The 15,555-nt window shown below is 35.7% G+C and overlaps 2 non-coding genes across 2 annotated transcripts; both read right to left on the reverse strand.

Moving 5' to 3' along the window:
• Positions 1–9,860: 9,860 nt before the first annotated feature.
• On the reverse strand, positions 9,861–9,934 carry TRNAW-CCA. The gene has a single exon. It is a non-coding gene; the product is annotated as a tRNA-Trp (tRNA).
• Positions 9,935–10,073: 139 nt separating this feature from the next.
• Positions 10,074–10,147, reverse strand: TRNAP-UGG. Its single transcript has one exon. It is a non-coding gene; the product is annotated as a tRNA-Pro (tRNA).
• Positions 10,148–15,555: the final 5,408 nt, after the last annotated feature.

A 15,555-nucleotide genomic window follows, 5' to 3' on the forward strand; every position in this document is an offset into this window, starting at 1 on the left:
ATACACAGGGTGTACGCATTATATATGAATGAAACATATTCATTAACCTAAGCATGCCCTCAATTTTCTTTAATGAGTTGATATTATATTAATTGAATATCCTTTTTGTTTTACGAGATTTTTGCTAAAGTTTCATTTACGCCTAATTAACATCGAGTAGACCCTGTTATTGTGAGAATTCTTAATTCAAGAGTTGTAGGGAGGGACTTATGTCACCACAAACAGAAACTAAAGCAGGTGTTGGATTTCAAGCTGGTGTTAAAGATTATAAATTGACTTACTACACCCCAGAGTATGAAACTAAGGATACTGATATCTTGGCAGCATTCCGAGTAAGTCCTCAGCCTGGGGTTCCGCCCGAAGAAGCAGGGGCTGCAGTAGCTGCCGAATCTTCTACTGGTACATGGACAACTGTTTGGACTGATGGACTTACCAGTCTTGATCGTTACAAAGGACGATGCTATCACATCGAGCCTGTTGCTGGGGAAGACAGCCAATGGATCTGTTATGTAGCTTATCCATTAGACCTATTTGAGGAGGGTTCCGTTACTAACATGTTTACTTCCATTGTGGGTAACGTATTTGGGTTCAAAGCCCTACGTGCTCTACGTTTGGAGGATCTACGAATTCCCCCTACTTATTCAAAAACTTTCCAAGGCCCGCCTCATGGTATCCAAGTTGAAAGAGATAAGTTGAACAAGTATGGCCGTCCTTTATTGGGATGTACTATTAAACCAAAATTGGGATTATCCGCAAAAAATTATGGTAGAGCGTGTTATGAGTGTCTACGTGGTGGACTTGATTTTACCAAAGATGATGAAAACGTAAACTCACAACCATTTATGCGCTGGAGAGACCGTTTTGTCTTTTGTGCCGAAGCTATTTATAAATCACAGGCCGAAACCGGTGAAATCAAGGGGCATTACTTGAATGCGACTGCGGGTACATGTGAAGAAATGATTAAGAGAGCTGTATTTGCGAGAGAATTAGGGGTTCCTATTGTAATGCATGACTACTTAACCGGGGGATTCACCGCAAATACTACTTTGGCTCACTATTGCCGCGACAATGGCTTACTTCTTCACATTCACCGTGCAATGCATGCAGTTATTGATAGACAGAAAAATCATGGTATGCATTTCCGTGTATTAGCTAAAGCATTGCGTATGTCTGGGGGAGATCATATCCACTCCGGTACAGTAGTAGGTAAGTTAGAAGGGGAACGCGAAATGACTTTAGGTTTTGTTGATTTATTGCGCGATGATTTTATTGAAAAAGATCGTGCTCGCGGTATCTTTTTCACTCAGGACTGGGTATCCATGCCAGGTGTTATACCGGTAGCTTCAGGTGGTATTCATGTTTGGCATATGCCAGCTCTGACCGAAATCTTTGGGGACGATTCTGTATTACAATTTGGTGGAGGAACTTTAGGACATCCTTGGGGGAATGCACCTGGTGCAGCAGCTAATCGAGTGGCTTTAGAAGCTTGTGTACAAGCTCGTAACGAAGGGCGTGATCTTGCTCGCGAAGGTAATGAAATTATCCGAGCAGCTTGCAAATGGAGTCCTGAACTAGCCGCAGCTTGTGAAGTATGGAAGGCGATCAAATTCGAGTTCGAGCCGGTAGATACTATCGATAAGAAGGTCTAAAAAAAAATAAACGAAATAAAAAGAGAAAAAAATAAGTTATGAAATGCAGTAATTCTTCTTTATTCTTCTAATTGATTGCAATTAAACTCGGCTCAATCTTTTTTTTTATAAAAAAGATTGAGCCGAATAAAAATAGATCATGATATGATCATGAGACTTGACAAATCGAGATTCGTCTATTCTATATATCTAGAATATATATATATATTAAGGTATAATACAATAAAGAAATAAAAAGAAAATAATAAAATATAGTAGTATCATATGATAATGGAATCAAATACGCAGTATTTACAGAAAAAAGTCTTCGTTTATTGGGAAAGAATCAATATACTTTTAATGTCGAATCGGGATTCACTAAGACAGAAATAAAGCATTGGTTCAAACTCTTCTTTGGATTAAGGTGGTAGCTGTGAATAGCCATCGACTACCTGGAAAAGGTAGAAGAATAGGACCTATTCTGGGCCGTACAATGCATTACAGACGTATGATCATTACCCTTCAACCGGGTTATTCTATTCCACTTCTAGATAGAGAAAAAAACTAAAGGAGAATGAATGAAAAAAGACATAGTTTGGAAGTTAGACCTTTTTATAAGACTCTCTTTCAATTTCAAAAAAGAGGACGTTTGAAACTTTTAACAGGCGTAATCGTGAGTCAACATGCTAGAACTAGATAAGGAAGTTTTCTATAACCTTAATAAAAAGGATAAAAAGGTAGTTTTAGTTTATGACTCCGATCAAGAGCGAGAAATCCTTGATTTGGGATTGGACATAGAACCTGGACCCATCGGAGAGACGTTGAAAGGAGCGTATCCTGATGGTAAGAATTATACTTTCGTGGAAATACAGCGCTATAGACTTCAGTGTGGTAGAGTAGACGTTTTGTTCCTAATTTTTCTGGACCAAACCTCCGCTCCGACCCAACGATACAATGAATTTTTTCTGTTCATATTCATAAATAAAAAAGATTAGGAATCGCAATGCTACTATATGCGTCCAGAGCAGTATTTTGAATACTATTCTTCTATAATCCATTATTGCGCGGGGTCTTACTAACAGGACTTCGCGGCACAGGACGGGTCTTCGTCGAAAAGCTAACACCACCCGGCATTTTCATACCCTTTCTTTGGGTGGTATATCGCCTTTAAAAGTCTAAGAGGGTAGTAGGGGGGATCTTAAGAGGGTAGTAGGGGATCTTAAGAGGGTAGTAGGGGATCTATAGTAGGTAAGATAATTTGCCCTTTGATTTTGATTGAATATACTATTTTTCTGCCTTTACCACGCATTATTGTATGCGCTTCTAGAGAAGTATGTATGCAGGAAGTAAATTCTAGTCGCTTTCTTTTGAATCCAATTTCAAATTAGATTAGAAAGATAGAAAGGCCATGAGGATGGGAAAATAAAAAAAATCTTTTTAATTAGTTCTCCTTTTTTGGAATTTTCTTATTATCCTTATCATTTTTTTTACAGAATATTTTGCAAACTAAAAAAATACAATAGTCAATATTCCTTATAATAGATATACTTAATTATATCATAAGAATCTTAAGATATTTTTCGACTAGATAGAAATAGTAAATTTGAATTGAGACACCTATTCCATGACGGATTTAAACTTACCTTCTATTTTCGTGCCTTTAGTAGGCTTAGTATTTCCGGCAATTGCAATGACTTCTTTATTTCTTTATGTGCAAAAAAAAAAGATTGTCTAGTATTTTTTAGTGTAAGTAATATAATATGGTAGGGTATGTGACTTTTTCTACACACACTTTCTACACACAAATGAAAAACGGCTATGGATGCAGATATAGGCTACGAGCATAAATGCATGAATATGCAGAGCTTGGTATAGCGAGTTTTTTTTTATTTATTTTAATTGAATCAACGAATATTTTTTGAATAGAAAGTCAATGTATCTAACCTATTATTTCACAGGAGTACTAGTTGCTGAAGGCGATTTCAGAATCAAAAAAAGTAAAGGCAAAATTATTTAGCTTATTCTCTCAATTTCAATCGACCGCTGCTGGATTTAGTATATCTAATATGAATTGGCGATCAGAACACATATGGGTAGAACTTCTAAAAGGTTCTCGAAAAAGGAGTAATTTTTTCTGGGCCTGTATTCTTTTTCTAGGTTCACTAGGATTCTTATTGGTTGGGACTTCCAGTTATCTTGGTAAGAATATTATATCTATACTTCCATCTCAAGAAATTCTTTTTTTTCCGCAGGGGGTCGTGATGTCTTTCTACGGAATCGCAGGCCTATTCATTAGCTCCTACCTGTGGTGTACTATTTTGTGGAATGTAGGTAGTGGTTATGACCGATTCGATAGAAAAGAGGGAATAGTTTGCATTTTTCGTTGGGGATTCCCTGGAATAAAACGTCGCGTCTTCCTTCGATTCCTTATGCGGGATATCCAATCAATTAGAATTCAGGTTAAAGAGGGTCTTTATCCTCGTCGTATTCTTTATATGGAAATCCGGGGCCAGGGGATCATTCCCTTGACTCGTACTGATGATAAGTTTTTTACTCCACGAGAAATTGAACAAAAAGCTGCCGAATTGGCCTATTTCTTGCGCGTACCAATTGAAGTATTTTGAGGTATCTTTTTTGAACTGAATTGAATGAAGAAAAGATAAATTGGAAGAAGAAAAGTTTTCTCAACATGGGGAGGAAGTCCCTTCGAAATTGGATTTGTTATTGTAAGGGGATTTTTAAGTATTTATCTAAAGGAAGGAACAAACGAGGATAAGATAAAATTATTTTAAATTTTTTTTGTCGAAGTTAGATATATTGCATACTATTCTTCTCTTCCATTTTCACCCGAAAGGGCTTTTTTTATTCTATTTCACTATTTCATTCCATCTAGATCTAAGAAAGAACCCAATGCACTGAAATTCCACTAATATACAAAAAAGAAGAATAGATACAGGGTATCAAACCTATAGAGTTTTTGCTTCAAAGAAATAGAAATATCATGAAATAGAAATATCATCATATAGAGTCAGGGAATGGAATAGAGTCAGCGAATGAAGCATATTCATTAACAACTCCATTTACAGATCAAAAATGAAAAAAAAGAAAGCATTGCCTTCTTTACTATATCTTGTATTTATCGTACTTTTGCCTTGGGGGGTCTCTTCCTCATTTAACAAATGTCTGGAACTTTGGATTAAGAATTGGTGGAATACCAGGCAATCCGAAACTCTCTTAACTGATATTCAAGAGAAAAGGATTCTAGAAAGATTCATAGAATTAGAAGAACTTTCTCTCTTGGACGAGATGATAAAAGGGAAACTAAAGACACATGTACAAAAACCTCCTACAGGAATACACAAGGAAATAATACAATGGGTCAAAATAAATAATGAGGATCATCTCCATATCATTTTGCATTTCTCGACAAATATAATCTGTTTGGCTATTCTAAGTGGTTCTTTTTTTCTGGGTAAAGAGGAACTTGTCATTTTGAATTCTTGGGTTCAGGAATTCTTCTATAATTTAAATGACTCAATAAAAGCTTTTTTTATTCTTTTAGTTACTGATTTTTTTGTTGGATTTCACTCCACCCGTGGTTGGGAACTAGTAATTCGTTGGGTCTATAACGATTTTGGATGGGCTCCTAATGAGCTTATTTTCACTATTTTTGTTTGTAGTTTTCCAGTAATTCTAGATACATGTTTGAAATTTTGGGTCTTTTTTTGTTTAAACCGTCTATCTCCTTCGCTTGTAGTCATTTATCATTCAATTAGTGAAGCATAAATTCATTTGATCTCCCGATATTAATATTAATCAAATTAGCATCTTTCTTTAGAAAGAAAGCCCTTTTCCATTTTACCAAAATTCTTTCTATTTATACCTGCTTTAAGGTATTCATCATTGCAGTACAACTGTTGCAGTAGAATGCCAACAAATTCGTGTATAGGGAACTAGATTAGCTTAGCTACCTATCTAATTTATTGTAGAAATTCTGGGATCTGTGATTGGACATGGAAAATAGAAATACTTTTTCTTGGGTAAAGGAACAGATAACTCGATCGATTTCTGTATCGATCATGATATACGTAATAACTCGGACATCTATTTCAAATGCATATCCCATTTTTGCGCAGCAGGGTTATGAAAACCCACGAGAAGCAACTGGGCGAATTGTATGTGCCAATTGCCATTTAGCTAGCAAGCCCGTCGATATTGAAGTTCCCCAAGCTGTGCTTCCCGATACTGTATTTGAAGCAGTTCTTCGAATTCCTTATGATATGCAATTGAAACAAGTTCTTGCTAATGGAAAAAAGGGAGGGTTGAATGTAGGTGCTGTTCTTATTTTGCCCGAGGGATTTGAATTAGCGCCGCCCGACCGTATTTCCCCTGAGTTAAAAGAAAAGATAGGAAATCTTGCTTTTCAGAGTTATCGTCCCGATAAAAAAAATATTCTTGTGATAGGCCCTGTTCCCGGTAAGAAATATAGTGAAATTGTCTTTCCCATTCTTTCCCCTGATCCTGCTACGAAGAAAGATGCTCATTTCTTAAAATATCCTATATATGTAGGGGGAAACCGAGGAAGAGGACAGATCTATCCTGATGGTAGCAAGAGTAACAATACAGTCTATAATGCTACGTCAACAGGTATAGTAAGAAAAATACTACGTAAAGAAAAAGGGGGGTATGAAATATCCATAGTTGATGCATCAGATGGACGCCAAGTGATTGATATTATACCTCCCGGACCAGAACTTCTTGTTTCAGAGGGGGAATCCATCAAGATTGATCAACCATTAACAAGCAATCCTAATGTGGGAGGTTTTGGTCAGGGGGACGCAGAAATCGTGCTTCAGGATCCATTACGTGTCCAAGGCCTTTTGTTCTTCTTCGCATCCGTTATTTTGGCACAAGTTTTTTTGGTTCTCAAAAAGAAACAGTTTGAAAAGGTTCAATTGTACGAAATGAATTTCTAGGTCCCGGAATTTCTTACCATCAAGTTGGTAAAAAGCCTCGATTTATTGGCAATTGCTAGAATTATCTATGATCTTTTTTGGAAATCCTTTTTTTGTTTAGACTTTTTTTTGTTTACGAGATGTCTGGAATTCCTTATTTATATCTCATGCAAAAGAAGAGAATCCAAGGCAAAGGCGAGAACAATAAAATTTAAATTTCTTTCGAGGGATTGCAGGTCTTCTTAATCGTCTATTCGGCACAAGAAAAAGGCTTTTTCTTGTGCCGATTCTTCTTGTATCAAAATAAGAATCCTTTTTCTTCCTAATTCGTCAAAGATTACTTTACTATTTCTTCTTTATTCGGGTCTGTCTCTTGGGCCTCTTTTTCTTTTGCTTAGGTTTAGCCGAGGTAGTGGACAAACAGAGGGGAAGAAAATATGGCGGGGGACAAATTTCTTGTGATTGTAAGCAAATAGAATTGCTTGGCTTGTTTAATTAAGTTTAACTTCAAACTTACAGAAATTTTGCAAAAAAAAGTAAACTCTTCCATTGAAGGTTTTTTTTTTATTTTTAGGCTAGTTGAATAGTTTTGATTAAGGTTTTATTAGTTTATTACTCGAAACTAAATCAAGGATTTTCAGGATACTTCCTTTGTGGAATAAGATATTGGATCCTCGAGTGATCTCTTTTTCTTGTTGCTTCATAAGAGTGAATCGAATAGATTCAATTCGCGTTATAAGAGTAAAAATTCCGCGGGTCCTTTCCGCTCTAATCAGATAAAGGGGGTAAGGACCCGCTAAGCTCCTACTTTTTCATGTTTACAATCTGGTCCCTCCGATTACTATAGAGATGAACCCAATCCAGAATATGAACCATAAAAGAAAACACCTACTAAACCAATCACAGGAATACCAGCTACAGTACCTATCAGCCAAAGAGGAATTCTTCCAGTAGTATCGGCCATTTCCCCTACTTTCCTCCACATTTTATCAATTGGTCATGCTAGAGACAAAAACAGTCATGGGTAGTTATAAGGATGGTATCTTTCCAAATGGGATAAGAGAATTCTTATTAGTCTCTTTCTTTCTCTCAATTGAAGAAGTAATTGGAAAATAAAACAGCAAGTACAAAAATGAGTAATAAACCCCAGTATAGACTGGTACGATTCAATTCAACATTTTGTTCATTCGGGTTTGATTGTGTCATAGTTCTATAGTTGGAATTTGGTTTATCGTTGGATGAACTGCATTGCTGATATTGATCCCAAGAAAAAAACAGTAGGTACAGCTAGTCCGTGAATAGCCAGCCATCGCACTGTAAAAATAGGATAGGTTCGATCTATGGTCATTGAGGGCCTCCTAAAAGGATCTACTAAATTCATCGAGTTGTTCTAAAGAATCAAAACGGTCGGTTATTAACGGAATTCCTTGTCGGCTTTCCGTGAAATATTCGTTTGGCCTAGGACTTCCAAACACGTCATAAGCTAAACCCGTACTGACAAATAACCAACCCGCAATGAATAGGGAAGGTATAGTAATGCTATGAATAACCCAGTATCGAATACTGGTAATAATATCAGCAAAAGAACGTTCTCCCGTGCTTCCAGACATGCTGAACTCCCAAAATTTTTGTACATTCAAAAAAGGAATTGATTCCGTAAAAGATGGGATCAACCAGTAAATAGAAAATTACTGATATTTCATCCTTGTGAGATTGTCAATTTTGTACCAAAGGTGTATTTTGAGTATACCGAATTAGTATAGCTATCCTTCCTATGGCACAGCAATCTGGTTTTGCCTGGTTCCGAAACATAATTACTTTTTTTTGTCTATAGGTAAGCTATATGTTATTCAAGGCGTCAATAGAAAACCCCTTTTTTGTAGGTTCTATTTATTTTCCTTGGCTTCGGAATAATAGAGTAATTCGGAATAGCAGCCAAAATCTTGGGAAAATCTAAGTTAATGATCAATAGGTTTGGATAAATAATTTAGGAAGGATATTCTCATACTGACACAATACAAGGACAAGTATATATATGTGAAATTTATCCTTTCATAATTCGTAATTAATCCTTGTCTTGTTTGTTGGATTAGGTCTAACTTTCTTGACCAAACTGCGAGCGTGGAACTTTACGAGATGAAATAGGGAAAGACAGAAGATAGAATAGAACTTAAAAGGATAATTGAAGTGACTCGTCTTCGAATCTACTTTGGTTGGAGTTCGAAAAAGGAATAAAAATAAAGTAAATTCAAGGAAGAGCTTTCTTTTTTTTTTAACAGACCCTCGGGAGGTCGTGGAATGCTTTTCTTCTCCTCTTATTCCATATAGAATACAATCAGTTAAAATTAAAATAAGAAGGAATAGGGGAATATTCGATCGTTCAGTCCAAAAAGAGGGTCCTATTGAAAAAGAAATTATCCAAAATAGAAAGAAGTTTTTTTTTCAAATTCAATTGTTTATTTATCTCTTATTCCGAAATTTCCCTGAAAATCCAATTTCATTTTTTCATTCAATGGGGTTATATGATCTAGTTCTTAATATTATTACTTTACTCAATTGAAAAATTCCATAACAAATCTCTTGATTCGAAATTAGGGACTCATGTATCATCTGATGAATCCACTTTCTTTTACACTTCTGTATCTCACTCTATCTTGTTTTTTAGTATTATCTAAAATAACTGATGAATTATGAATTTTCCATAACTTAGGTAAATGCTTTACCAACATATGTAGTGTAGTAAAAAAAAATAAATGGAATTTAACTCTTTCATGCTTACTTTAACTAGTTATTTCGGTTTTCTACTGGCTGCTTTAACTATAACCCCAGCTCTATTTATTGGCTTGAACAAGATACGTCTTATTTGAATTGACTGAATAATAATAATTCAGAAAAGCAAAATCTTTCTTTGGGATTCCTGATATTCTACGACTCTTTTCCAGACTAATTAGGAATTCTTTTCTTGGTCATTGAGATTCGTGGATAATTTAGAGTACTATTTAGGGATAGATCGTACCTCTTTTTTTATCCCCCCGAACAAATCGAAATGATTGAAGTTTTTCTATTTGGAATCGTCTTAGGCCTAATTCCTATTACTTTAGCGGGATTATTCGTGACTGCGTATTTGCAATACAGGCGTGGGGATCAGTTGGATCTTTGATTGAGTCATTTTTTTTTTTTTATTGACCTCCTCTCTGGTCTGGAGGAGGTCAAATTGGAGTTACAATTCAATTTTGTTAAATTATTTTACTCTGCTTCGACATAAGATAGATGGAATCACGCTCTGTAGGATTTGAACCTACGACATCGGGTTTTGGAGACCCGCGTTCTACCGAACTGAACTAAGAGCGCTTTCATTCATTCAAAAAGAAAATCTTTTTCTATTCCTAATGTATCTCACGTACGTATAGTCTCCACAAATTCCAGTTATACCCACTTTACTTTAATTGATCTCGTTGCTACTGCCTATAAAGAAGAAAGAAGTAATAGGTAGGGATGACAGGATTTGAACCTGTGACATTTTGTACCCAAAACAAACGCGCTACCAAGCTGCGCTACATCCCTTTTCCAAATTAAATTGTTGTGCAATGCCATTGTACACAATTCCTGTCTTCTTTTCCACATCATAATTTTCTTATTCTTTCTCTATCTATATATAGAACCCTCGTGTCATTTCTTCTTTTTGGTCTCATATAATTAAGGAATTATATACAGCTAAAATCCAATAGAATTTCGCCTATAAAAGAAAGATTACTTTTCCTTGATAATATATAGGAAGAAGGGGTCATCTTTTTATTTTTTAGGGATAGGACAATTTCGGAAAATTTCGTCGATTATGGTTCAGTTTATATATAGCATAAGTTTATGATCATATATGTATTCCAACAAGGAAGGAGGATTTTCAATGCGGGATATAAAAACATATCTCTCTGTAGCACCCGTGCTAAGTACTCTATGGTTTGGTGCTTTAGCAGGTTTATTGATAGAAATTAATCGTTTATTCCCGGATGCTTTGTCATTCCCTTTTTTTTAATTCTAGTTATTGCTATGGGAGGGATAGATTTCTTCGTGATATGACAAAATTTTATCTTATCCTTTTCAATCTTTTTTTAGTATCGGAAGGAAAAAGAAAGAAAAGATGGATTGGGTTGAACCTCAGAGTCATTAAAAATTTGGTAAACCCTATTTTTAAAAATAGAAATTCAATTTAAAGGGGTACCCAAGCTAAATCAGGCCTCAGAAATCAGAGCATAGAAAAAGGCGGGGCTGACTAATTAAATGAAAGGATTTCGAACCAAAATCTTTGCTAATTCGACAAGGATTGTATTCTTTAATTATTTCTCTATTTTTTATTACTTAATTTAAGAATAAAAAAAAATTATTCTAATGAATTTTATTCTTCTTCTTCGGATTCAAAATAGAAGAATAAAAGAATAAGTAGAAGAATTAAATTAAGTCAATCCAAAAGGAAAAGGAGGTTCATGGCCAAGGGAAAAGATGTTAGAATCAGAGTTATTTTGGAATGCATCAGTTGTGTTCGAAAAGGTGCCAATGAGGAATCGACGGGGATTTCTAGATATAGTACTCAAAAGAATCGCCACAATACACCCGGACAATTAGAATTCAAAAAATTTTGTCGTTATTGTCGCAAGCATACGACTCATCACGAAATAAAGAAATAGGAACATCGTGTATTCGATCTTTCCAAACAACAGAAAGAGTAAGAACTTCATATTTTATATATAAATAAAACATAGTATAGAATACAAAATACAAATCAACTCATCTGATTTCCGGTCGATATTATTTCATATGTATAGAGGGTATTCATATACTATAAATATGAATCAAATAAGATATGGATCAAAGAAAAACTACTTCTTCTGGATCCTAAATTAATAAAATAAAGAAGTGCATTTTCCAATTTTAAATTAAATAAGGAATAAATCATGTATACATCTAAACAACCTTTTCTTAAATCTAAGCAACCCTTTAGTAAATCCAAGCAAACTTTTAATAAATCCAAGCAACCCTTTCGTAAATCCAAGCAAACTTTTCGTAAATTCAAACAACCTTTTCGTAAATCTAAACAACCTTTTCGTAGGCGTCCCCGGATTGGCCCGGGAGATCGAATTGATTATAGAAACATGAGTTTAATTAATAGATTTATTAGTGAACAAGGAAAAATATTATCGAGACGAATAAATAGATTAACCTTGAAACAACAACGATTAATTACTCTTGCTATAAAACAGGCTCGTATTTTATCTTTTTTACCGTTTCGTAACTATGAGAACGAAAAACAATTTCAAGCCCAGTCAATTTCAATAATTACAGGTTCTAGACCCAGAAAAAATAGACATATTCCTCAATTAACGCAAAAGTACAATTCCAATCGAAACTTAAGAAACTACAACCAAAATTTAAGAAACAACAACCGGAACTTAAGTTCCGATTGTTGATGTTTTATTCGAATTCGCAAGGGCCAGACCTATATATATTATAAAGAAAGTAATCCAGCTCGTCGATTCCTACCACTTAATCTTAATTTATTGTATCTTCCCGGAGTTCCCTCTCCGGGAATTCATCTTTTATTATTCCAGTATATTACTTTATTTATACCTTTAATTGATGATCTTTATTTTATTGGAAATCGTGTAAAGATTATTTGGATTTGATACAGCTACTTGTGCAAGCATTTTACGATTAAGAATCAATTTCTTCTTGTACAGGTTGTGTATTAATTTACTATAACTATCGAATACTTTATATACCCGCGTTGCTGCGTTTATCCGAGTGATCCACAAACGACGAAAATCCCTCTTTTGCCTACCTCTATCTCGATGAGAGGAAACAAAAGCTCTTTTTACTTGTTGGGTAATCATTCGATTAAGTCTTAAATGAGCCCCTCTAAAGTTTGAGGCAAATGAACGCATTTTTGTTCGTCGTCTCCGGGCTATATATCCTCGCGGAACTCTGGTCATTGAATCAAATTAACCTTAATGAATAACTAATGATTTCTCTTCTTTTAGCCACCCTTTTTCTCATTAATAACAAAACTAATTATTCCGATATATAAAATATTAATTCCAATGGCTTTTGCTATAGTAACCTTCCCAACCACGATTTTTTATTCCACTCCGTTCAGTTATTTCTATACGAAATAACAAATTCATTCTAAATAATACTAAAAAAAATAGTGGGTTCCATCGTTTCTATGGTTCCCTTTTAAACGGTGAGGCCCTCTCTATACACCGGAGCCCTTTCTTTCATCAAAAAGTATTACGAACTTGTATAGTTCACATTCTTTGGCTCTACCTATCCATTATAGAGTAAATAGCTCTTTTCACAATAAGAGTTATCCATACAGTGACGGTATTTAATTATGAAAGTTGGCTAAGTAGCTGACCCTGTTAGTCCGTTCTTTATAAGATAAAAGAGCATAAGCCTTTTTCTTTTTATTACTATTTCCTCCGCTTAATGGATAACCATTTGCTACCAATGGGAGAATTGCTTCTTATTTCCAAATTTAGATAATTCGATTTGCACCAAAGGAAACCAGAAATTCCATATACCATAGAAATCTAGGATAGAGAAGCTATATCCTATTCATTGGTACTAATCAGGGATACTTCAAATTTTTTTTATATTTGTTTGAAGTCATGATCTGAACGAGTCGCACATACACCCTAGCACATGTTCCTCGACGCTGAGGGCATCCTTTAAGCGCAGCCGTTTTTCTAGCATTTCGTATTGGCTGTCTTGCGTTTCTAATAAGTTGTTTAACCGTTGGCATGTTGTATGTATATAGAAAAAAATGGATTGGTTTAGATCCATCTTAACCTGATGATTGCTCATCATGAAGTCTTTCTATTTTCTATTAAATCGAGGAAAACACGAATTTAGCTGTGAAATAACTTTACAAGAAATCCGGACACTACCAATCCTTAAACATTTCCGGAAACCACACTGGATCAGTATCGCAGTGCTTGTCAATCATTTCATCCCCTACAATATCGACAAGTCCATAAGCTTTGGCTTCGTCTGCTGACATAAAAACATCCCTTTCCATGTCTTCGGATACAACCCAAAAAGGCTTGCCTGTTCTTAGTGCATAAACCCTTGTGATCATTTCGCGAACTTTGTGTAACTCTTCTACTTCTAGTAAAAATTCTGGTGTCCTTGCCCGATAATAAGCACTAGCAGGTTGGTGAAGCATAATCCTCGCGTGAGGGAATGCTATACGCTTGGCGGGTTCTCCTCCAAGCAGAATGAAGGACGCCATGGACGCGGCTATTCCGAGGCATATTGTATATATATCTGGTGTCACCGTTTGCATCGTATCAAAAATAGCCATTCCTGAGATTAGCCAACCGCCTGGGGAGTTTATAAACAAAAAAATATCACTAATTCCATCTTCTATACTCAGATATACCATGAGACCTGTAATATGATTCGTGATCTCGCAACGAATCTCTTGACCTAAAAAAAGTGTCCTTTCTCGATACATAACATTGTATAAGTCAACCCAAGTCGCTTCTTCATCTCCAGGAATCCGGTAAGGTACTTTTGGAACACCAATGGGCATATTAGATTAATATTATTAAATTTAAGTAAGAAACACTTTAATATGGAAACGTAAGAATGGAACAGAAAGAAAGAATCTGCAGTTTATTGTCTTAATTTTTATTCTTATTCTATTCTATTTTATTCTTATTCTATTCTATATGAATACTATAGATTCTATTAATACATAGATGGAAAGGTTATACATATAAGAAAGGTAAGACAGATTGAATAAAGAAAAAGGAATGGGTGATTCGAATGCTAAACAAAGAGGGGTAGCGATCTATTCTTCGTTTTTTCCAAATTGGCCAAGTTACCCATTGCATATTGGCACTTATCGAGTATAGAATAGATCTGCTTCTCTTTCTTCTTATGAACAGAATTGGCTTCTTATTTTTAATGGAATGAAATAAATATTCGCGCTTTCTGACACAGAATCCCCTAGAAGGGTTAGGTACAATGGATAATCTTTTTCAATGCGATAAAATAAAGCGACATCGTGTCTATTTTTCTTTGCTAAAGGGGTATTTCCATGGGTTTGCCTTGGTATCGTGTTCATACTGTCGTATTGAATGATCCGGGTCGATTGCTTGCGGTGCATATAATGCACACAGCTCTAGTTTCTGGTTGGGCTGGCTCAATGGCTTTATACGAATTAGCAGTTTTTGATCCCTCTGATCCTGTTCTGGATCCAATGTGGAGACAAGGTATGTTCGTAATTCCCTTCATGACTCGTTTAGGAATAACGGATTCGTGGGGTGGTTGGAGTATTTCAGGAGGAACTGTAACAAATCCGGGTATTTGGAGTTATGAAGGTGTGGCAGCTACGCATATTGTGTTTTCTGGCTTGTGTTTCTTGGCAGCGATCTGGCATTGGGTATATTGGGACCTAGAAATATTCTCTGATGAGCGGACGGGAAAACCCTCTTTGGATTTGCCCAAGATCTTTGGAATTCATTTATTTCTTGCAGGGGTGGCTTGCTTTGGCTTTGGGGCATTTCATGTAACGGGTTTGTATGGTCCTGGGATATGGGTATCCGATCCTTATGGACTAACTGGAAAAGTACAAGCTGTAAATCCAGCGTGGGGTGCAGAAGGTTTTGATCCTTTTGTTCCGGGGGGAATAGCTTCTCATCATATTGCTGCGGGTACATTGGGTATATTAGCGGGCTTATTCCATCTTAGTGTCCGTCCGCCTCAACGTCTATATAAAGGATTACGTATGGGCAATATTGAAACTGTACTTTCCAGTAGTATCGCTGCTGTTTTTTTTGCAGCTTTCGTAGTTGCTGGAACTATGTGGTATGGGTCAGCAACGACCCCAATCGAATTATTTGGGCCTACTCGTTATCAGTGGGATCAGGGATACTTTCAGCAAGAAATATATCGAAGAGTTAGCAATGGTT

The sequence above is a fragment of the Hordeum vulgare genome, unplaced genomic scaffold (genome assembly GCF_904849725.1).
Source record: "Hordeum vulgare subsp. vulgare unplaced genomic scaffold, MorexV3_pseudomolecules_assembly, whole genome shotgun sequence".
NCBI classification, from domain to species: Eukaryota; Viridiplantae; Streptophyta; class Magnoliopsida; order Poales; family Poaceae; genus Hordeum; species Hordeum vulgare.